The following is a 24,069-nucleotide window of genomic DNA, read 5'->3' on the forward strand; positions in this document are numbered from 1 at the left end:
ACTGGAAAAATGGCAGAACATTGAGTTCCATGGTATGTTAAGGGAGTATATTGGTTACAGTGGTTTTTCTATGTAGATAGATAGTATATGAAACCACCTGGAGTTGAGGTCATTCTGAAAAGGTCTGCAGTTTAGGAGAAGAGCTGTGGTTCATGGGAAGGGTGTCTCCCTTCATGCAGAAGGTGCCAGGTTCAGTTCCTGGCATCTGTCTCAAACCGCAGAGCACTGCTGCCAGTCAGTGTGGGCAGAGTGAGGGGTATGGAAGTGGATTAGCAGCTTTGCAAAGTTTGTTAAGTCCTCTTATCTTTTTAACATATATTAAAACCCCTTACTCTTTTTTTCTTAAAGGATTCACTGATTTATGATGGTTGTGCTTCTGATTATTATTATTTAAACACAATTGATGGTTGAGCTGGAAAGAAAACACCAACAGGTTGCAGTAGGACAGTACTGAGAGAATATAAAGGCAAAGGGGGGAACTTCATGTAGAGTGGGTGCCATGACAACCAAAATCTGGAGAAGCAACTTGATTCTGACACAAACAGATGATGCAGAATAATAATAGTTATACGTATTTTTGTTAAATCCGTATTGTCCTTAATCTCATGTGTCATACAAATAAGTACATGAAATTGAATATTTGACTTTATAGATGAATTTCACAGGAAATTCAATAGCAACCTGTGACATAATAGCAGTAATAGCTATAAATTACAATATAAAAACTGTGATATCCATCTGAAATGGATGTTGGAAAATGGCAGCAGGTTGTCATGATAAAGGGGGTGATAGGTGTGTGTGAATGCCGTTTATACCCTTTGCAGCATCTGAGTGGGTAAGGTGAGGGCAAATAACAAAAAATCTGTAGAGAAAAGTTGAGACACAAAGATTCAAGTGTCATAAACATACAGTACTTAAAGAGAACTAGCGTGCTAAACCTCTTTTTTATGACACAGTTTGTGTTTTCGGTTAGAAAGAACAGTTTCTGGGGAAGAATGTGTGTTTGCAAGTGTTATCAAAACGGCTGGAAAAAAATAGACAGAAAATATCATCAAATGCCAGGTAGCATCAAAATAGCTAAGGTGTTTATAGCTGTATCATGAAGAATAATACATTTCCAGTATATGAAAAAGTTCTGCATGCTGAATAGGGTTTGTGTCCATCATCTTTATTCATTTATGTCCCTTGTTACATTCCATAGAAATGTAGTCCTGGCCACTCTGAAGCATGTCCCCAAACCAGAGTATTTTAATTTTGCTTGATTCTTCTGATTTTAAAATAATTTTTGAAACTTCAGTTTAAATTATAATTTAACAAAGCTAAATTATACCTAACCAAAGGGATTTGAATGTGCTAATGCTACCAAATGTGGAATGAGGACCCTAATCCAGATTAGAACTGTTTCATTGGAGATACAGATATAGATAATACGCACAAGTCTTTGTGATCACAGACAGACTACTGAAAAGCAATGAGGCATCAGAACTGTCAGGGCCTGGAATATAACATGGTACAGATTCCTTCACAGGGTAGGTTTCCCTCTGGTTTGGATACAATTTGTAGTCTCCTTATCCCAGGACCAAACTGGATGAGACACTTCCTGCCTTTCTTTTTTACTTATTTTTTAAGCAGCTCAGGGCACAATCTATGTAATTGTGAACAGAATGATGGGGCAGAGTTTGTTAATCTCCCTTCTTTGCCATGTTATATGATAGGGGAAATAGCAGCTTGCTGAGAGGGATTTAGATTGGAGAAAATGGCCTGCGGGGAGTTGAACTTCCATTAGCACTGTGTTCCACATCCTCCTCCTCCCCCCAGTACAGTACCTGCCTTCGAAGCAAGTTTAAAGAGATAGAAAATCCTATCAGCAATCCCATTCTTATCTAGTTTGGCCCTCAGCTGTTCGTAATCCTTCTTTGTTTCTGCATCACTGCTCTTTCTTTTTCTGATTGTGATGGTTATAGTGCCACTATCCATTGTGGCTTGCTAAGTGCCCTTGATCAAGCAATAGTAAGCATTCAAGCATGTCCAGAATGTTTGTGTCTAGCTGGTATATAGGTCTCCCCCCTCTGCCAAAACTCCTTATGTAGTTCAGGAAATTCTTTTGCAATCACTGCCAGTTCACCAGTAGCAGTAAAATTGTTTTCTCTCACATGCTTATTTAGTATAGACTGAAATGCGAGGTACCTTACAGTGGAGTAAGTAAATCCTATTGAACACTTGTTTTTAATTCTGATTAAATCTGTTTAGGCTTGTGATGTACAGACCTGGAAAATTATATATCACACTGAAATCAATGGGTCTTATTTCAAGCCAAACACATGTAGGAGTGAAGTTTTAGCTTTTCTTGATCTAGTTGAAGAGAACAATCAGTATGAAGTTGTGCTTTTAAATCTCATTGATTGATACTTGGATGCTAGCTACTACAAGTGCTAATTGCTGCCTCACTGCATGAAAGCAATGCCTTTCTCCTTGCGCTGGAGAACTTCGGGTTCAAGCCAGAGTATTTAAGGCTCCTGTTGCATTTCCATTCGCCAAGGGAGAGTAAGTGGGTGGGTAGATTGGAAAGGGTCTTTTGTGGAGCTGTGTCCCCATTCTGAAACTCCATTTTTAAAGAAGGCTGGTGTTGGCCACATATTTGCCTTCTTTACGCAGACTGTAAACTCTTGTTTTACATGGCATTTGGTGGATTTTAAGTTTTGCTTTCTGCTTTTAATAAGGCTTTGTTCTCTTTTTCTTAGTGTGCTTATCTGTATGAGTATATTGTATATCAATAGGGACATGGGTGGTGCTGTGGTCTAATCCACTGAGCCTCTTGTGCTTGCCGAATGGAAGGCTGGCGCTTCGAATCCGTGTGATGGGATGAGCTCCCCTTGCTCTGTCCCAGCTTTTGCCAACCTAGCAGTTCAAAAGCACACCAGTGCAAGTAGATAAATAGATACCACTGCTTCGGGAAGGTAAATGGTGTTTGCATGCACTCTGGCTTCTGTCACAGTGTTCCGTTGTGCCAGAAGTGGTTTAGTCCTGCTGGCCTCATGACCTGGAAAGCTGTCTGTGGACAAACGCTGGCTCCCTTAGCCTGAAAGCAGAGATAAGCGCCACACCCCATAGTTGCCTTTGATTAGACTTAACCATCCAGGGGTCCTTTACCTTTACCTTTTACCTATTGTATATCATGTTATGGTCAGAAAGGAGATTCATAATCCTTCTCATAAATAATTAAACCTATGTCATAAGTGGTTTTTATACATGTCTCTCAAGCCACTCCTAAGTATCACTTACTCAGACACTAGTGCCTAGGTATTGTGTATACGTATTGCAGCTTTAATCTATGGCCCAATGAGAAGATTTGGGGCATGTTGGGAATCCATAGCTGTGATGACAAAAACTCAGTAACTCTTTGAAAGCTTTTTAAATGGCTGTAATTGAAATACTTGTTGTCAGGGAACTGACATCGGAGCCAGAGGCGGAGGGAAGGCTCCCAAGTGATGCTGGAGAAGGACCCAGCAGGGAGAGAGGCAGCTCATTAGCTGGGGAAGGAAATCAGCGCAACACCAGGGATAAAGGGGGGCAGATGGGGGAATTGGCAAGAGGGCTCCAGGACTCCTCGCCGGAGACCAGCGGGGAGAGCACGGGTCCTCCACTACCCACACCCTCCCTGCGCAGAAGACTTCCGTGCAGGGAGAGTAGGAGAAGACTTGGCGTCAAACAGCTTTTATGCTGGAAAAGGTTTAAGAAACGCCCACTGACGGATTCTGCTAGCGACTGAGGCAGCCACGAAGTGAAGGGCTGTCCAGACAGAAAGGGTTTAACAAGGCAACATAGCCAGGAGTGGCGGCAACTTATGCACGAGCAACCCCTATATTCATTATACTTGTTGAGGAAAAAAATGTCCCCCTTTTGCCCTAAGCTCTGCTTTATTTGGGGTCTGTCATATGCATCTTTTGATTATCCCCATTGCTTCTCTGATTGCAGCTTTTTCTCATGTTCTGTACAGGTCAGTGAAACAAACAATCCCTTGATTTGTAAAGAACAAGGGACAAGGGTTTGGTGGCCTCATTCAGAATTCTTTCTGGCTGCATTGAAGAACCACAGACTAAAATCATGGGTAGTAAACATGCAGCCCAGATGCCACAAGCAGGACAAGCCCTGATAGCTGTGGAAAGACCCATGGGCTGCTATTCTATGGCAGTGGGGCTGCCTCACCTTGCAGTCTTTGCTGCAATAGTGTTCAGAGGCAAATGTGCTCCCAGGCATGGCTGGCCTTGAGTTGCGGCATCACAAAGGTTGGCCACCCCTGCAACTAATTGTTCTGATGCCATTCCAATTCTATCAAATTATTTTATCTCAATACCATGACTTGAGGATTCTGATTCAGTTTTATTTTTTTTAAGATAATATTTATTAAACTTTTCCAGACAATAAAAATTACAAAATTATAGATAAAAAAGTAAAAAAAATTAACAATAATAAAAAAGAGAGAAAAAGTACAAAAATAGTCAATAAAGAAGAAAATTAAGAAAAACAATCAATATTTTCATGTCATACCTTTCATTTACTTATTTCTTGACTCCTCACACCCCCCTTTTCTGTATTCCAGTTCACATAGTTAGTTCAGCAAATTCTTACCCTCTATCATTTATCTTTACTTATTATCTTAACCTTTTATAACTTTATATTTCCAACCATAGTTAATCCGCATTTACATATTCTTATTTGTCTTTTTACCAATACCGCTTATTTTCAGTCCAACATCCCTTCAACATTCGTTAATTTTACAGTATTTCTGCAGGTAGTCTTTAAATTTCTTCCAATCTTCTTCCACCGCCTCTTCTCCCTGATCTCGGATTCTGCCAGTCATTTCCGCCAATTCCATGTATTCCATCACCTTCATCTGTCATTCTTCCAGTGTGGGTAAGTCTTGTGTCTTCTTGTGTTTTCTTTTTATTTCTCCATAGATTAATTTTCAATGCAAATCACTATGGTTGGTTTCAAGTATTCTGAAACTCAGTTTTAAACAATTAATTGGAAACTTCAGTTTGGTCTGATTCCATTTTTGGAAGGCCAGTTTAAGCTACCTCAGAATACTTGAAACCAACCATAGTGATTTGGATTGAAAAATAATCTATGGAGAAATAAAAAGAAACCCAGTTTTTGCTCCAGAGAAATGAATAATGATAATATGAAAGAACTCATACTAAACTGATTAAACATTTCTTTAGACCAGTCTGCAACAGTAGCAGATTCTGGAAATTTTCATATGTGCTGTTGAGAAGTGATTCTTTTTTTGTTTTTTTGTTTTGTTAGACCTTGGTTGTAAAAAAAGCAGTTGTCTATACTCAAAGCAAGCACTTTCCTTTCTGTTGTCCCTGTACTTCCATTCTTGGTTTTCCCCACTATACAGTGGTACCTTGGGTTACATACGCTTCAGGTTACAGACTCCACTAACCCAGAAATAGTACCTCGGGTTAAGAACTTTGCTATACTCCTATTGATGCAGCCCAGAATTGCATTGGCTTTTTAAGCTGCCGCGTCACACTGTTGGCTCATGTCAAGTTTGTGGTCAACCAAGACTCCTAGATCCTTTTCACATGTACTGATCTCAAGCCAGGTGTCCCCCATCTTGTATTTGTGCCTCTCAATTTTTTTGCCCAAGTGCAATACTTTACATTTCTCCCTGTTAAAATTCATCTTGTTTGTTTTGTTGAATAAGACCGGGCCCAAGACAGAACCCAGGCTTGAGTGAGGAGGGGCGAGCTCTAGCTCTAGCCTGGCAAGAGGAGGAGGAGGAGCACCAGCACCTTCCCCGCGGCCGCCCCAGACTCCCCTCCCCGGGGAGAATGATGAAGCTCCAGAGACAGCGTACCCCTGCGTCCCCCCCAGAAAAAAACACTGGATACAGCAATTAAAAATGCATAGATCCTGCAGGGCCAATGGTATATTTAGATAGTTTTGGACTCTGGCCTTAAGAGTTTAATGGGGAGAGGTCCGTATTGATATGGTACTGTGTTTCACTTCAATTAGTGCTTCTTATGAGGGGCCACCCTGGGCCCCTGCCCCAAAGCCATGCCCTGAGCGCACCATTGCTGAAGCTCCTCAGGAAGTTTCCAGTTGGCACGGATGATGCTCCTGTTCAAAAAGTGTAACTCTGAGAGAAACTGAGATGACTTGAGCTTTTGACAACATCACTCCTAATCACTCTCTCTCACACAGGTTTACCAGGGAGCTAGGCATGGTGAAACAAGTTGGGAGATAGCTAAAATTTGTTATGAATACAATTGCACACATGCACAGGCATTCTGTTGAGCCTACTGTGTGGCAATGATGGCAGCAAAGAAACCATTCTGCTCTAGCAGCATGCTCTCAGGGTGTTCTGTTCCTCTTCCAGCTTCCTGCTCAGAGAACACTTGGGAGCATACTGCATTTGCTAGACAATTTGGGGAGGGGGCAAACTGCTCACATCCCCCTCAACTCTGATCTCACAAGTTCTATACTGCAGTCAGTTGTTGGGCCCATTGCAAACCAAATGCAATGGTTTGCAGTTATTGTTGCTCAAGGACACAGACAGGGTGCTAGGAGGGATTTGGTCTTGCACTTGTTTTGGTACAAACGTGGCCTTCATAGTACAAGGAGCAGAAGGGAAATTCGTGCTTTTTTATGTTAGCTGACTGAATTCACCACTCTTGAACCAATATACAGATCAGAACATAATAATTCTTCAAAGTTCAGTTTTCTGAATTTTATGTTCCAGTTATTGGCATAAAAATGCATTCAAAGTATGTATTTTAGGATAAAATACTGTTGCATGCCATCCCAATCTTCACTGCAGTGTGAAATTCCAGGGATACCCAGGGTCAGTATTTCCTTTTGGAAAACTAAGGCACAGCAGAGACTGTGGTGTCTTTATGATACTGCACATCGTTTATTTATGTATATGTCAACCTGAAGCCTAGATGGCAGAGAATCCTAGCATCACAGCCTGTACAGTCCCTTGCTCTCCCACAGCAGGCCTGGGTCTAAAGCAGAGCAATCAGCCATGCTCCATGCCTCTTTGTTACAGTCTGTCACTGTCAGCTGTTGTTACGACCCTCCTTTCTTCCCCTCTCACTGCTACTCTTGTGAAACTATCTCCTCCAGCCTAGATCATCCAGACTGAAATCCTAAACCCTTTTGGTCTCTGCCCACAGCTGGAAGAGGAAGCCCATCCCTCCCTGTCTGGTACATCTTTGCCCTCTTAATGGCTTCCTTGATGGGTTAATGACTGGCCATCGTCAGGCTTTGGTCCTTCAATGACTCCCACTAAGCTAGCTCTGCCAAGCTGGCCTGGCTCCATTACAAAAACTGAATCCGGGGGTTTCTTTGTTTGGCACAGTTTAGTCAAACCTTAATTAATTCTAATGTTTGCTAAACTCAGTAGTCTATCGGTAACATGCACCCACAAACTCCAGCATCCAAAATTTATAACAATACATCGAGAAAAGTGCATTTAAAGTGAATATTTAAATAAGTAGCGAAATAAAAATATGATTTGTGTAGGGTTTTTTTTTTTAATCTGCAGTTTCCATGCAGATGGAAATTGGATGGAACAGACTTCTGCATAAATAAAAACTTGCAAAAAATCTGACAGTACCAGAAACAGAGGGCTTTAAGCGAAACAGAGGTCAATAACACCTTATCTGAGAGAGAGATAGCAGCCATGGATATTTTGAAAAGGGCAATTGTGAAGTCCCTTCTAAAGAAGCCCCTTCTAAACCTTGAAAACTGTGACAATTATTGAGCAGTCACTAATATCCCCTCCTTGGGGAAACTACTCACATCTTCACATGCTCTGGAATAAGACTGAATCCAGTCTCTGCCTTGGTCACCCTGATATATGCTGCCTTAAAGGTATTTATTTTCCTTGCAAGTGAAATAGAAAGGATTGGATGCCTGTCAAAAAGGAAAGTGAGGAAAGTTTTGGGAATGGACGAATCCAGAGGCTAGTGCCTTGGTGGTGAAGAAAGGAGCAGAACTTCTTTGAAGTATCTGCAACAAGGGTTGCCGCTGCCAAGGCCACCTCTGTCTATAGGAGTATAGCATCTAGATCAAGGGAAGTAATAGTGCCACTGTATTCTACTCTGGTCAGACCTCACCTGGAGTACTGTGTCCAGTTCTGGGCACCACAGTTCAAGAAGGACACTGACAAACTGGAACGTGTCCAGAGGAGGGCAACCAAAATGGTCAAAGGCCTGGAAACGATGCCTTATGAGGAACGGCTAAGGGAGCTGGGCATGTTTAGCCTGGAGAAGAGGAGGTTAAGGGGTGATATGATAGCCATGTTCAAATATATAAAAGGATGTCACATAGAGGAGGGAGAAAGGTTGTTTCCTGCTGCTCCGGAGAAGCGGACACGGAGCAATGGATCCAAACTACAAGAAAGAAGATTCCACCTAAACATTAGGAAGAACTTCCTGACAGTAAGAGCTGTTTGACAGTGGAATTTGCTGCCAAGGAGTGTGGTGGAGTCTCCTACTTTGGAGGTCTTTAAGCAGAGGCTTGACAATCATATGTCAGGAGTGCTCTGATGGTGTTTCCTGCTTGGCAGGGGGTTGGACTCGATGGCCCTTGTGGTCTCTTCCAACTCTATGATTCTATGATTCTACAGTATTTCCGTTATAGTGTATCGGTTATGTTTATACAAGACAAAAACATTTCACAAGTCTGATCGAGAAGAAAATAAACTCTACACTCCAGAGTTATTTTAGCACATGCTTTAGCACAGGTTTAAACATGTCTGGTAACTTCCTTTTTTGTACAAGCCTTTCAGTGATGAGTTGTAAACTGATAACAGTTTGTGCTATTGTGACAGACATTGGGAGGAGAAAGGCTTTCTTCCAGGGATGGGAGACCCATGTGTTGAGCCTCTAAGGCAGGGGTCTGCAACCTTTAAGACAAAAAGAGCCACTTGGACCCGTTTCCGAAAAAACAACAACAACTGGGAGCCGCAAAAACATTGCAACATTTAAAACAAATATAACACTGCATATATTGTTTCTGGCCTTAATGCTATATATACAGGATCGTGCAGTCAGCTGTCAATCTCAAGAAAAAAGGACAAATTAATAGCTAATTAAAATATTTAATTTACAACCAGGTAACCAGGTTAATGGGACTTTTGCTCCTGAACCTCAGTGCTCAGTGTCTGCACATCAGGGCTGTAAGACGTCACCTTCATTTTCACACAGGCTTGCAAGCTGTCATCTGTGAGGTGTGATCGGTGTTTGTTTTTAATATAGTTCATGTTGGAGAAGACCTGCTCACATACATATGTGGAAGAGGCCACAAGGGCCATCAAGTCCAACCCCCTGCCAAGCAGGAAACACCATCAGAGCACTCCTGACATATGGTTGTCAAGCCTCTGCTTAAAGACCTCCAAAGTAGGAGACTCCACCACACTCCTTGGCAGCAATTCACCAAACTTTCACCAAACTTTCCCCTGCTTAAGTTTAAAAAGGGGCTTCGCTTAAAAAGGGGCTTTAGGCAACTAACTCCACGTGGAATTCCACGCGACCGTGACTGCATAATCAATGCCACAAAATGCCAAAGAAAATTAACCAGGGCCCCAGTGAACCATAAATCATAATCAGTGCCTGATGTAAATAATAATTAATAATGAGGGCCCAATGTCAGCCTCGTCATTATAAAAATAATCCCTCTCTTCGCGCCGCCCAGCCTCCCAAGAAAAAAACCCCACTTCAAACGGTCACAAAGCACAAATTCCACGCGACCGCGACTTGCTATGCCCAATAATCAATGCCCCAAAATGCCATAAAAAATTAATCAGGGCCCCAGTGTACCATAAATCATAATCAGTGCCTGATGTTAATAATATATAATAATGAGGCATTCGTCATTATAAAAATACCTTTTTTGACACTTTTTATTATTTCTTTGTTTGACCCCTCAGAATTACTCCTCCTCATAGAAATAAACATTAAATTAACAAGTTACCTTTTTTTGAGTGTGTGTTCTTCACTCCCCTTCAAAACAGTGACCAGTGTATATGCCCCCTTTCAATGCAGCCTGCTTACAAAGGCGGGACGACAAAGACCAGCAATAAGCTGTTGCATAACGTTCCCCAAAAACTTTCCCCTGCCTAAGTTTAAAAAGGGGCTTCAAGCAACTAACTCCCACGTGGAATTTCCTATAGTAAGATGGCGGCCGCCTCAGAAGACCACATGGGCAGATAAGATGGCTGCTGGGACGATCCGGTTACCCAGCAACAGCACAGCTGATTCCGACGCTTTTGAAAGCAGCCGGCAAAGCAAGTGTTGGAGCTCCGAAGCCACTGCGCATGTGACCAAATAGCGAGGACTTACTTTGCTAGAGACAAGCCCCGACGCTACCACAAGCCTCCCTCTCTTCGCGCCGCCCAGCCTCCCAAGAAAACAACCCCACCTCAAACAGTCACAAAGCACAAATCAGTAAACATAATAAACATTAAATTAACAAGTTACCTTTTTTTGAGTGTGTGTTCTTCACTCCCCTTCAAAACAGTGACCAGTTTTGAACAGTGGCTTCAGGCAACTAACTCCTCCTCCGCCTCCCCTCGAGCCCGCCCTTCGCCTCCTTCCCTCGCGCCCTTGCCTCCTTCCCTCGCCCCCGTCCCTCGCCTCCTTCCCTCGCGCCCGCCCCTCGCCTCCTCGCCCCCGCGCCTCCTTCCCTCGCGCCCGCCCCTTGCCCCCGCCCCTCGCCTCCTTCCCTCGCACCCGCCCCTCGCCTCCTTGCCCCCGCCCCTCGCCTCCTTCCCTCGCGCCCTCGCGCCCGCCCCTCGCCTCCTTCCCTCGCCTCCTCCCCTCGCGCCCTCCCCTCGCGCCTCCGCCCCGGAGCCGCAGCAAAGGCTTTAAAGAGCCGCATGCGGCTCTGGAGCCGCAGGTTGCCGACCCCCGCTCTAAGGGTTTCCCTAAAAGAGAAAGGAAAAAAGAATTGTGATAGGCTACAACTAGTAATGCAAAGCCACCATTGGATACAGCTTTCAATATTAAAACACTTAAAATATTCTAACAGCATTATGTTTGGCTTTCTACTTTTCTACTTAATGCTTTTCTTAATGCATAATAAATTTCTTAGTGCCTATTCTGTCACAAAACACTTTGCCTTGTCCCTTTCCTACTATTTCAATCACCAATGATGTGTCAGCTGTCAATAAATATTATAAAGGGCAGTTTGAAAAGATAGACACACAGAGAGAGACACACACAGAGAGAGAACATTAAATATATATTTCTTCTTGAAGAGCATCGTTCTTGACTCACTTCTATTAGCAAGTAGACTATTGCTTTTCATTTGTATTCTTTTACATAGGCATCTGCTTCATAGTTTTCCACTGGGAATACATCATCCTGCTGCTAAAACATTAGCAGATGCAGTGCCCTCACTTTGCTTATTATAGAACTGGGTGGTGGTCAAAGGGCAAGAAGAAACTGGAATGATAGCCAGCAGGGTTTCCCATGGGCTGCCTTGGACCTTCCTCTCGGAGAGTGGAGAAAGAAGGGGTTTCACAAGGCTCTGCAGCCATTACCTTTCTGATTACAGAGCTCCGAAATCCCGAAAGGGGATATGTTGGAGCATATTGGGGGCATGCTAGGAGTGGAATTGTGGGGAGGCATGGATCTGAAGTGGGGGTTCCTGAATTGTGGTCTATGAGCTTCATTCAGGAGGTACACAGTGTGTCTGTAGAAATAAAATAAAAAACCTTACAGCATTTAGCACAGAGCATTACAATGGCTACAACAGGCAGAAAAATCACTGAGGGGTCCACCATGACCCCCAGCTATTTTCAATAAGTTGGGGGTCAGGGGACACTGATCTAAGACATTCAGATTCTCCTGACATGTTTCCTGAAATAAGGGGAAATAAGTTCCAGCCCCAGAGCTGCTATGTTTTTCCTCTCCTAGGGGAAACACTGGGAAGGATGTACTTTTTTAAAAAATCCAGGAAATAATGAAGGAAAATCACTTCTCCTTCCTTCCTTCTACCCTCTTTCCACATGCCTAGCAGGGTTTTAAATATACTGGATTTTCCAATGTGTACAGCTCCCATGATACCCCAGTAAGATTGCTCTGCTCATGGTGTTAAAAAGATATTTTTAAAATATTATAATTTAAAAATATTATAATGGAAAAAATTGCTACCAAAAATAATGCTATTAAAGGATAAGTACAATTATTTGTGCACTTCCCGCTCTTCCAAAAGTAGAGACTTTGCCCCACAGTAAACTCTTAATTTAAACTATTCTGTTTATTTGCTTTGCATTGCTATGAAGAAGCCAATCTTTGGAATATGCAGTGTGCTTGATGAGAGAAGCTGAGAATGAAAGGTGACCTACTAGTTCTGAGGTGGCAGAAGGGAACCACGGTAGATACTAACATTATGTATACATTTGGGATTTCTGTGGTGAATAGTGTTTTACTTTTACTGCATGTGCTGGAACCTACTTTTGTGGTCCCAGTCACAGTGCCACCCTCCCCCAGGCTGGGGTTAAATTGAGGGGCAATAAGATGTACTCAAACAGACAGTGATCTGGATAAAAAAGGGCCACAACGGTATTGACTACAGATGTAGGTGGAACTTTGGCTCAGGCATTGGGTGTCTATCCGTTCCAGCTTCCTCCTGGAGGGCTGAAACCGCTTCAGGGCTGTGCCAAGGATTATGCCCTCCCCAAGACAGAGGTGGCTGGGTGCTCTATGCCCCTCACTTGAATTCTGGACAGAGACTTCCACCGAGACTCCTCTGATGGGGTCCCCGGAATCTGCTGCTGGTTGAGGACTCTCTACCCCAGAATGAATGACTAGGATTCCACCCAGTGCCTTAACTGCCAAAAGTAGTGAAGTTTTGCTATGAGGAAGGCAAAACCTCCAGGCAGGCCAGTTTGTCTCAGGCAGATTCCTTCCCAGCCCTTAAAACAGCGACCATTGACAACCACAGGTCAGGGAGCACATGAACAAAACATGTGCTTGATAGGAGAAACCTTGGGAAAAACAAAGTTAAACCAGGAACCTGGAAGGCAAGATACATTTTAAGTACATGATAAAGAATTAACCTAAACCTTAACTGCACCAGAAGGCAATGATAGGCAATAATAATAATAATAATAATAATAATAATAATAATAATAATAATAATTTATTATTTATACATCAAAATAAACAAAGATCATGGCCACTGGGCCCATCACCTCCTGCAAATAGAAGGGAAAGAAATGGAGGCAGTGAGAGATATTACTTTCTTGGGCTCCATGATCACTGCAGATGGTGACAGCAGCCACGAAATTAAAAGACGCCTGCTTCTTGGGAGAAAAGCAATGACAAACCTAGACAGCATCTTAAAAAGTAGAGACATCACCTTGCCAACAAAGGTCCGTATAGTTAAAGCTATGGTTTTCCCAGTAGTGATGTATGGAAGTGAAAGCTGGAGCATAAAGAAGGCTGATCACTGAAGAATTGATGCTTTTGAATTATGGTGCTAGAGGAGACTCTTGAGAGTCCCATGGACTGCAAGAAGATCAAACGTATCCATTCTTAAGGAAATCAGCCCTGAGCGCTCACTGGAAGGACAGATCGTGAAGCTGAGACTCCAATACTTTGGCCACCTCATGAGAAGAGAAGACTCCCTGGAAAAGACCCTGATGTTGGGAAAGATGGAGGGCACAAGGAGACGGGGACGACAGAGGACGAGATGGTGGGACAGTGTTCGCGAAGCTGCCAGCATGAGTTTGACCAAACTGCGGGAGGCAGTGGAAGACAGAAGTGCCTGGCGTGCTCTGGCCCATGGGGTCACGAAGAGTCGGACACGACCAAACGACTAAACAACAACAACATTTATACCCCGCCCATCTGGCTGGGTTTCCCCAGCCACTCTCTGTGGCTTCCAACAGAACACTAAAATACAATAACCTATTAACATTAGTTTTCTAGTAGAGAAAGTGTTGCATAGTTTTCTAGTAGAGAAAGTGTTGCATAGTTTTCTAGTATTTCTATTAACATTAAAAGCTTCCCTAAGCAGGGTTGCCTTCAGACATCTTCTAAAAGTTTGGTAGTTATTTTTCTCTTTGACATGTGGTGGGAGGGCATTCCACAGGGCAGGCCCCACTACTGAGAAGGCCTTCTGCCTGGTTCCCCGTAACTTGTTTTCTCGTAGCGAGGGAACTGCCAGAAGGCCCTCGGTGCTGGACCTCACTGTCTGGGCAGAACGATGGAGGTGGAGACGCTCCTTCAGGTATACAGGACCGAGGCCGTTTAGGGCTTTAACGGTCAGCACCAACACTTTGAATTGTGCTTGGAAATGTACTGGGAGCCAGTGTAGGTCTTTCAAGACTGGGGTTATATGATCTCGGCGGCCGCTCCCAGTCACCAGTCTAGCTGCTGCATTCTGGATTAGTTGTAGTTTCCAGGTCACCTTCAAAGATAGACCCCCATTGAGCACATTGCAATAGTCCAAGCGAGAGATAACTAGAGCATGCACCACTCTGGCGAGACGGTCTGCAGGCAGGTAGGGTCTCAGCCTGCATACCAGATGGAGCTGATAAACAGCTGCCCTGGACATAGAATTGACCTACACCTCAATGAACAGCTGTGAGTCCAGAATGAATCCCAGGCTGCGCACCTGGTCATTCAGGGGCACAGTTACCCCGTTTAGGACCAGGGAATCCTCCACACCTGCCCGCCTCCTGTACCCAAAAAACAGTACTTCTGTATTGTCAGGGTTCAACCTCAATCTGTTAGCCGCCTTCCATCCTCCAACCGCCTCCAGACACTCTCACAAGATTTTCATCGCCTTCACTGGTTCCGATTTGAAAGAGAGATAGAGCTGGGTATCATCCGCATACTGATGAACACCCAGCCCAAACCCCCTGATGATCTCTCCCAGCGGCTGCATGTAGATGTTGAAAAGCATGGGGGAGAGGACAGAACCCTGAGGCACCCCACAAGTGAGAGCCCAGGGGTCTGAACACTCATCCCCCAACACCACTTTCTGAACATGGCCCAGGAGGAAGGAGCGGAACCACTGTATAACAGTGCCCCCAGCTCCTAGCCCCTCTAGATGGTCCAGAAGGATGTTATGGTTGATGGTGTCAAAAGCCCCTGAGAGATCGAGCAGAACTAGGAAACAGCTCTCATATTTGTACCTAGCCCACCGGAGATCATCAACCAGTGCGACCAAGGCTGTTTCAGTCCCATGATGAGGCCTGAATCCCGACTGGAAGGGATCCAAATGGTCCGCTTCTTCCAGGCGTGCCTGGAGTTGTTCAGCAACCACTTGCTCAATCGCCTTGCCCAAGAATGGAAGATTTGAGACTGGGCGATAGTTGACCATCGTGGCCGCATCTAAAGATGTTTTTTTAAGAAGCGGTTTAATAACCGCCTCTTTCAGCGGGCCTGGGAAGGCTCCCTCACGGAGGGAAGCATTCACCACCCCATGAAGCCCATCGCCCAGCCCTTCCCGGCTAGCTTTTATAAGCCAGGATAGGCAAGGATCAAGGAGACAGGTGGTTGGTTTCACTTGTCCAAGCAGCCTGTCCACATCCTCAGAGGTAACAGATTGGAATTGACCCCATGCAACTTGACTAGACAGGACTCTAGCACTCTCCCGCCCTGGCCCTGCTCCCACAGTGGAGTCTACCTCTTTCCGAATCTGAGCGACTTTATCCGCAAAAAAACTTTGCAAAATCATTGCAGGAGATCATGTGGCCCGTACTGAGCCCCGATGTAGCAGGTGGTTCCGCTAAATTGCGAACCACCTGAAAAAGTCTCCTGCTTCTGTTTTCTGCAGACGCAATAGAGACGGTGAAGAATGTCTTCTTCATCGTCGCTACCGCCACTTGGTAGCCTCGACATTGAGTTCTAACCTGTGTCCGGTCAGCTTCAGAATGAGTTGTCTGCCACCGGCTCTAGCTGTTTTAGCGATTGTTTCATTGCCCTTAGATCCGTGGAAAACCACGGGGCTGTCCGGGCTCCATGCAATTGGAGAGGGCACTTCGGAGCCAGTCAATAGCCCAGGTTAACTCCACATTCCAGCGGGCCACCAGGGAATCAGCTGAAAGGCCATCAGCCTGGGATAAAGCATCTCCTACCACTCTCTGGAAACCATTTGGATCCATTAAGTGGTGGGGGCAGACCATCTGAATTGGTCCCTCCTCCCTGCAGAGGGGAAGGGTCGCGGAGAAGTCCAGTTGCACCAGGAAGTGATCTGACCATGGCACTTCTTTCATTTCGCTTTTACTTAATGTCAGATCACCAACACCCATAGAGGTAAACACCAGGTCCAAGGCATGTCCGCGGCTATGGGTTGGGCCAAACTTATTCAGGGACAGCCCCATGGAGGCCATGCTTTCCACGAAGTCCCGAGCGGCCCCTTGTAAGGTCGTGTCGGCATGGATGTTAAAATTCCCTAGGACAACCAAACTAGGTGTCTCCAGGAGAACATCCGCCACAACCTGAAGCAGCTCGGGCAGGAAATCCTTGGTGCAGCGGGGAGGTCAGTACACCAGAAGGAATCCTGTTCTGCCCCTATAGCCCAACTTCCAGAACATGCACTCAGAGAACTGGGTCTTCCCAGTAGGACGCCTGGTGCAAACTAATGACTTCCTAAAAATCACTGCAACCCCCCTCCCCGCCCACAAGGCCTGGGTTGCTGTGCGTAAGAGAAACCTGGTGGACAAGCAGTGGCAAGAACAGGCCCATCTGCTTCATCCAACCAAGTCTCTGTCACACATGCCAGGTCAAGTCCTCCATCCATGATCAAGTCATGGATGGCAGTGGTCTTATGAATCATTGACCTGGCATTGCACAGCAGCACCTTCAGGTCATGTGGGTATCCTTTGCTGATTCCAGTATCCGTTCAGTCAGGACCAGACCCGGAGGCAGGGATAGTCTGGTCTTAGCATAACTCCTCCTCCTACCTGTGATCACTGAGATCGGTTGTCTCAGTGCATCCCCCCATGTGTAACCTGCCCCAGCCATTTTGTTGGCTGGGACCCACTTCCTGGCAGCCCTGACCCCTTCCCTTAAGAACAAAATAAAACTTAAAACAAACAAACAAAAAACACACACAATGGAACAATAAAACAATACAAACAAAAAACTGTAAAAATTACAAACACATCAAAATTAAACAAATTCCCGAACCCAGCTAAACATCCATCCCACCCCCCACAAAAAAATTAAAAGGGAAAAAAGAAAATCTTAAAACATTTTAAAAAGAACTCTGCGCTGTTCTGAGTCCTCATGGGCTGCGGCAACCATCCTTATGAGGCCTGTCGGGCCCCGCCCTGAGCCAGGGGGTGAGTGGCAGGAGCGGGGCCCTTAGGCACTCATGCAGGGGACGGCCTCTCTTGCCGACCATGCTGAGGGTGTTCAGAACTCTTACGCTTGTGTGTGAGAGGTCAGCTTTCAATTCCTAAATACATTTCATTTCGGTTCTGTAGAGTTTTTCAGAAACAAAGTGATGGAATACACACATCAAGAATACTCTGGCTTTGGGATCTGATTTGTTGTATTTTGTTTGGCTTTGACTCTTATCAGTGTCATCTAAAGTTCTATAAAACCCTTCATTCACTGCTGATGTTTTTGAAGGAAAGTTACAACAAAGACTAACTACAGAGTTAGTCGTGCTGTATCAAAGGAAGATATATTGCTCATAAAACTAAGATTCCACCAAAGTTGGCCTGCTTCTTTCACCTGTGGCTAAGCTTGACGATTTGTTCCCTTTCTTTTGCAAGCATGTGGCATTTTGTATTTCTGTTTTTAAAACAGCCTCTGGGTTTTGATCTTTCAGACCCAAAATAGCTTAGAACTGTCACCTTCAGGAAAAAAGTCTAATCTGTAATATTGTAAGGCACTACTTTTATACATTAATTTTCAGTAACAATTCTTGATGGATATGGAAAGAGGCATGGTTTGTTCAGGGTCACTGCCTCTTCTGCAAAGGAATTCCTCTTTTCAGTTTAACTGGATCATGAATTTGGTTACCTTTTAATCAGTGTGCAAGAGTCTCTGTTCTGACATTGTTGTGGCTTAAAAAAAATAAGGAAATTAAAGACAACATGGATGAAGTATTATTAACTTGTGTACTTCAAAGTTTATATATGATTTGTTAAAATATGTTATCTTCTACAGTTTGCTCTATTGCCTTTATGCCCCCCCCTCCGTACCCTGAGAAACAGAGAAGTGAAACACCTTGATTGTACTAAGCAGAATTTTGAACAATAATGCAGATTCATCAGGCAAAATACTTCAAAAGGAAAAATACTTTTATACTTCAAAAGGAAAAATAAGCATTTGATTGCAAGGCACAGGCCAAATAATTTTTTAAAAAAGCAATCTTGCCTTCTGAATATACTTGCTCTTATCAAAGATGTGTCACTATTCTCAGGCTGTAGATGTGGAGGGAAAACTGGTTTTAAAAAAAGAAAGAAAAATTTGTCTGTCCTCTTTGAAAATTTTATGTTGACGCCCTTCACAAAATGAAAATTACTTGGTTCAAAGCTGAGTTAAATGTATTAACACACTAGGATTGTCTTCAGATATCATGCTCTCTGACTTATCCTTGCAAAGCACAGGCTGGAGGATTGGAAATAAGCCTTCTGTCTGTGCATTTTCTTTACAATAAGGACAAATAAATCACAGGGGGAAATAATTCTACATCTACCAATCAAATTTTGACCTGTTATTTGTTTCTGTCTTGTATTTCTCCCACAAAAATGAACCTGGGCTGTGGGGAGGTAACGTGGGCGACATAGTTATAATTATTGGTATTGTAAGCCTTGTTCCTTGGGGAATGAAGTCTCTGCAGAGAACCCATAGATAGAAAAACTGCTATCATGTCAACACCGGTTAAGATTTAGTCAAGCAAACAATCCGTGCTACCTTGGCATTGTACTGTATATCCAGTGAAATATACACAGATATAAAGAAGCCGAAAGAAAGCCAAATCTTTTCTGTAAAAGAAGGAAAAGCAACAAGTGAAGAAGCCAGTTCTATCTAAAGGCAGTCTTGGCACAAAGTGTAGTTTCAGCAGTCACTACAATGAAGGTATTTTGGCAGATCTCTGGTAGCTGCATTCCACTGTCTTGTACCATAGATGCAAGTTTTGTACAGATCTAGTTAACAAAATGTAGGCATAAAGATACAGCACTAGCAATAAGGAAAACTAACTTTGAAGTATATGTGGACCCCCCCCCCCCGTTATGCTAGCTAGAATTTTGTAATGCAGTATGGATTTTGTCTCATTAAAAGCAGGGGACTACTCCTATCTGACACATAGGAAACTTTTCTCTCTCCCTCTAGCTCTTTCTGTAGTGGACCTTACTAACAGGTAACGACTTAAAATAGGGACATTTCAAGGAGCAGACACAGTAACTCCTTGGTATCTGTGCCCTACATAATTGCATGTTGTTATATTTGGCTTTCTCTTTGGTGGTTTTGCTTCAGGAGCAGGAGGTTTAACAACTATATTTTCCTAATAGTAGCTGGAGTTGTAATATATTTTTAAAAATGACTCTTTCTTACTTTCCATTAGAAAGAGAAGAGCAATTATATGACACCCAAATAATAATTAGAAGCAGTGTTACCGTGTACTTTTTTGCACCTGAAGTGGAAAGATAAAATCACACCCTTCTCCACTCATGTTTGAATGGCATGGAGATTATTTGACAGGAGTGTGTTAAAACCTCTGGAATCTGTTATCCAAAGTGTTTCATGTTGCTTACATTGCTTTGGGTGAGGATAGCCATAGCTATGTGTTAAGTTGTGGGTGAACATATCAGAAGACACAGCGATTCTTCAAACAGCTCCTGTTTATTCACAGGCCAGAACAGAACTGAACTGAAGGGTTCAGCCAGCCTGCTTATATAGAGCTCCACCACAACGCAACTGTAACACTTTCTATAACTATCCAATCACTGAACGTCACTTTCAGTCCCTTATTTGCATATGTGGACCTGAGTGAAAACTCTCTACAGTATCCCCCTGCTGGCCCAGGGTGAGAACCTCAGTACATAACACCCCTCCCCACCGAGATAAGGCGTTAGTTACAATCCTAATGCTTTCCTTATATACAGCACTACACGTAATGGTTCAATTAGGCACAATTAGGCACAAAAGCATATCGGTTACATTTCCCATACTTCTATTAGACCGACAGTGTTACATGTCCAACAACATAGTCCTTTAAATAAGTTGGGAACTTGGAAACTCTGCCAGACCGCCAGGGACCGGTACCCAGGTCCAGGGGGCTCCCCGATTCTTGCTGAGGCTGTGGCGCGACCCTAGGTGGATCCACTGCTGGGGGTGGAACCTCCACAAGTGGAGTTGGTGGAATGTCAGGCATGGCAGTGGTCTGAGTCTGTGGGAAGTCCAGCAGACCCACTGAAGCGGCTTGGTTCGGCTCCATGCCCACAGTTTGCGAGAGAGGTGTAGGTGGAGCCTCGCCGTCTGTAAGTGTCTGTTCCGGAGCCACGAGCGCAGTTGGGGGCACCACAGTAGTGTCCAAGTCCCCAACCCTGCGCCTAAGCTGGTCTATGTGCTGGCGCCACTAACGGCCGTTTTCGAGTGCCACCTGGTACGAGTGAGGTCCAGTGACTCCCACAACTGTGGTTGACACCCAAGGAATGTCCCCCAAAAAGTTCTGGGCAAAGACCTGGTTTCCTGGAACAAAGGACCGTGGCGTGTTGGCACAGCCCAGGGGTTTGGCCACGGCAAAGTCTGGGTGCAGCTGGTAGAGCGGAGATCTGAGGCGGCAGCCCAGAAGCAGTTTGGCAGGACTGTGGCCGCATGAGGGGTGATGTGTTGCACGAACAAGTATTCGGCGACCCGCTCGTGCCAGTCTCCCTGGTCCAGGCGCACCAGTGCTTCTTTTGCCGAGCGCACCATTCTCTCCGCTTGCCCGTTGCTGAATGGATGAAATGGTGCCGTTAGGGCATGGCGGAAGCCCAGTCCCAAAAGGTACCGCTCAAAAGTGCCTGAGGTGAACTGCAGGCTGTTGTCAGAGACGAGGACATCAGGACACCCATGCATTGCAAAGAGGCCTCGCAGCACCCGGATGACAGCCTTGGTAGTGGTGGAGGGCATCAGGGCTACCTCCAGCCATTTGGAATATGCATCCACCACTACCATAAAGGTCCAGCCGTGAAAGGGGCTAGCCAGGTCGATGTGCACCCTCGACCAGGGTGTCTTGGGCGTCTCCCAGGTGTGTCCCTTAGCTGCTGGTGGCGCAGGCCTAGATTCTTGGCATGCTTGACAGTCGGAAACCCAGACAGTGATGGCATCGTCCATGTTAGGCCACCAGATGTAACACTGAGCCAACACCTTCATTTTGACGATTCCTGGGTGGCCAACCTGCAGAGCCTCAAGGATGCGTTGACAGAGTCTTTGGGGAATCACGACGTGGTCTCCCCACAGCAGACAGCTGCAATGAGCTGAGAGTTCATGTTGTCTGGTTGCGAAGGGCTGGAACTCCGATGCAAAAGGCCCTTGTGGCCGCCACCCCCCCACACACCTAGTTGAGCACACGGCTGATGGTGCGATCCTGGGCAGATGCGGAGGCCACAGTGGCAGCTGATACAGGCGCTGCCAGAAGATCCTCAATCAATGAAGCAGGAGCCGGGTCTTCCACAAACGCTGGAAGAGGGCAATGCCTGCGGTCGTCGGCATGGCCCATTGATTTTCCTGGGCGGTGGACGAGCCGGTAGTGGTAGGCAGCCAGGAAAACAGTCCATCGCAGCATGCGCGGTGAGAGGACCAGTGGAGCTGGTCGATCACCGGCGAGGAGGCCCAGGAGCAGCTTGTGGTCGGTGATGTGGTTGAAAGTTCTGCCGTAGAGGTATCCATTGAACCTCTTCACTCCAGCCACAAGTGCCAGTGCCTCCTTGTCAAGCTGGCTGTAATTCTGTTCGGTTGGAGATAGTGCCCTGGAAAAGTAGGCGAGCGGTGCTTCTCTTCCATCTTGAAAACGGTGACTGAGGACAGCGCCGATGCCAAAAGGTGAGGCGTCACAGGCAAGGACCAGCGGCCTGGCTTCACTGTACTGTACCAGCACACTGTCTGATGAAAGGAGAGCCTTGACTGCGTTGAAGGCTGCCATCTCCTGATGACCCCAGGACCAAGGTGTCTTTGTGCTGAGGAGTCGGTGAAGAGGCTCGGCTACCGTCGCTTTGTGAGGCAGGAACATGTTATAAAAGTTCAGCAGTCCCAAGAACGCCTGCAACTCCGTCTTGTTCTTTGGGATGGGGGCCTGCTGGATAGCACGGATCTTGGATGTGGTCGGGTGAAGGCTGGAGGCATCGATAAGATAGCCCAGGAACTCCACCTGTGGAACGGCAATCTGGCACTTCTCCCTCTTTACCTTGAGCCCGGCCTCCTGGAACCTGGTCAGCACGGCGTGGAGGTGCTCGAACAGCTGCTGGTGTGAGTCTGCGGACACCAAGACGTCATCGAAATATGGCACCATGCCCGGAAGCCCTTGCAGGAGACGCTCCATAAGGCTTTGGAAGATGCCAGGAGCCACACTCATCCCAAACTGCAAATGGCAACAACGGAATACCTCAGTGAGTGACTATCACCTGGGCTTCAGCGGTGGCATCATCAATGGGCAGTTGTTGATAGGCCTGGGCAAGGTCCAGCTTAGCGAAGACCTTACCCTCACCCAGGGAATGCAGCAGGTGTTGGATAACAGGAACCGGGTAAGCGTGCTGCTGAAGTGCCTTGTTGATCGTGCACTTGTAGTCGGCGCAGATTCTCACGACTCATCCGGCTTGACAGACGTGACGATGGGGGTTTCCCACTTGGCATGGTCAACCGGCTCCAAAACTCCTTGGGCAATCAGCTTGTCCAGTTGTTCGTCCACGTTAGCTTTGAGAGCAAATGGAACCGGCGTGGTTTCAGCTTGATAGGGGCAACTTGTGGATCAAGGCTAAAAGAGATGGGCGTACCTGTATATTGCCCCAAAGTGCCGTCAAAAACCTCGGCCAGTCTAGCCCTAGCAGGCTTGGCCACTGACCTTCGACCACCACCAGTCGGAGCAGGCCTGAAAAATCCTTGAAGGCGATCCGGAACCGGCCAACGCCTACCACGGGAATGTCGTTTCCCTGGTACATGGTGTTGTGATGGCCTGGGATTCCGAGTCTGAGAGTGAACCGGAGGAATCCCAGCCGGCACAGGAGTCCCCGCCCAGTGGCGTAGCGTGGGTTGTCAGCACCCGGGGCAAGGCAAGTAATTTGCGCCCCCTAACCCGTGGATATGCGCCCCCTAACCCTAACCCCAGATGTTGCGCCCGGTGCGGCCGGCCACCTTTGCACCCCCCACGCTACGCCACTGTCCCCGCCTCCAGGGCCGGCTGAACTGGGGCAAGGCCTAGATGCTGAGGAGCCTGCACCTGTGCCAGATCCTCAGGGGCAGGCACCAGGTGAGACCATTCTGGCCCCAGAGGTGCTGGAAGATTCAGTGGCTACAGGTAACCCTCCCCCGGGGCCCAGTAACCCTTTGGCCTCTCCTGAACTGCAGAGGCTTAGAGCAGAGAGGCGAAGGGAACTGGTCTCTCCCAGGAGGAGTGCTCGCCTTAAGGCCAGGAGAGGCGGGGCTCCTGGGGGCCGGGACCGCCCCCGGCCTTAGAAGAAGATAAAGGTCAGGCAGCCCGGTCCCAGGTTGCGGGAGCAACGTCGTTGTGGAGTATCTGCTTTACCTAGACCTAGATCTGCACTCCCGGTGTGCCTGTTCTTCGCCCAGCTTCCTGCTCCTGTCTCTCCGGTGTTCCTGTTCCTCGCCCGGCTGCCCGCTGCTGACCCACCAGTGTTCCTGTTACCCGCCTGGCTTCCTGCTGCTGCCCTACCAGCGTTTCTGCTCCCCCGCCCGGCTCCCTGTTTCGGACCTCACGTCTCATCTAGTGATCGTCTACCCTGCTAGTGACTCTGGACTGAACTTCGGATACGGTATTAGTACCTTTCCCCCCGGGACCAGCACAGTTTGCTCCCGCCACACCCGCACTCCCTCTTTGTTGGGGTGCGTTTGGGAAGAGTCAGAGGCCATGGCCGACCAA

General features: G+C 46.1%; 1 protein-coding gene across 4 annotated transcripts in view; it reads left to right on the plus strand.

Annotated features, from left to right (window-relative positions):
* The window catches only part of TRPM3 (transient receptor potential cation channel subfamily M member 3), a gene marked incomplete at its 5' end in the record, with an annotated part of 445,271 nt that overhangs the window by 50,018 nt on the left and 371,184 nt on the right, over positions 1-24,069 (plus strand). The window lies entirely within an intron of this gene.

This window comes from Podarcis vaucheri (genome assembly GCF_965113315.1).
Source record: "Podarcis vaucheri genome assembly, chromosome: 11".
Classification (NCBI taxonomy): Eukaryota; Metazoa; Chordata; class Lepidosauria; order Squamata; family Lacertidae; genus Podarcis; species Podarcis vaucheri.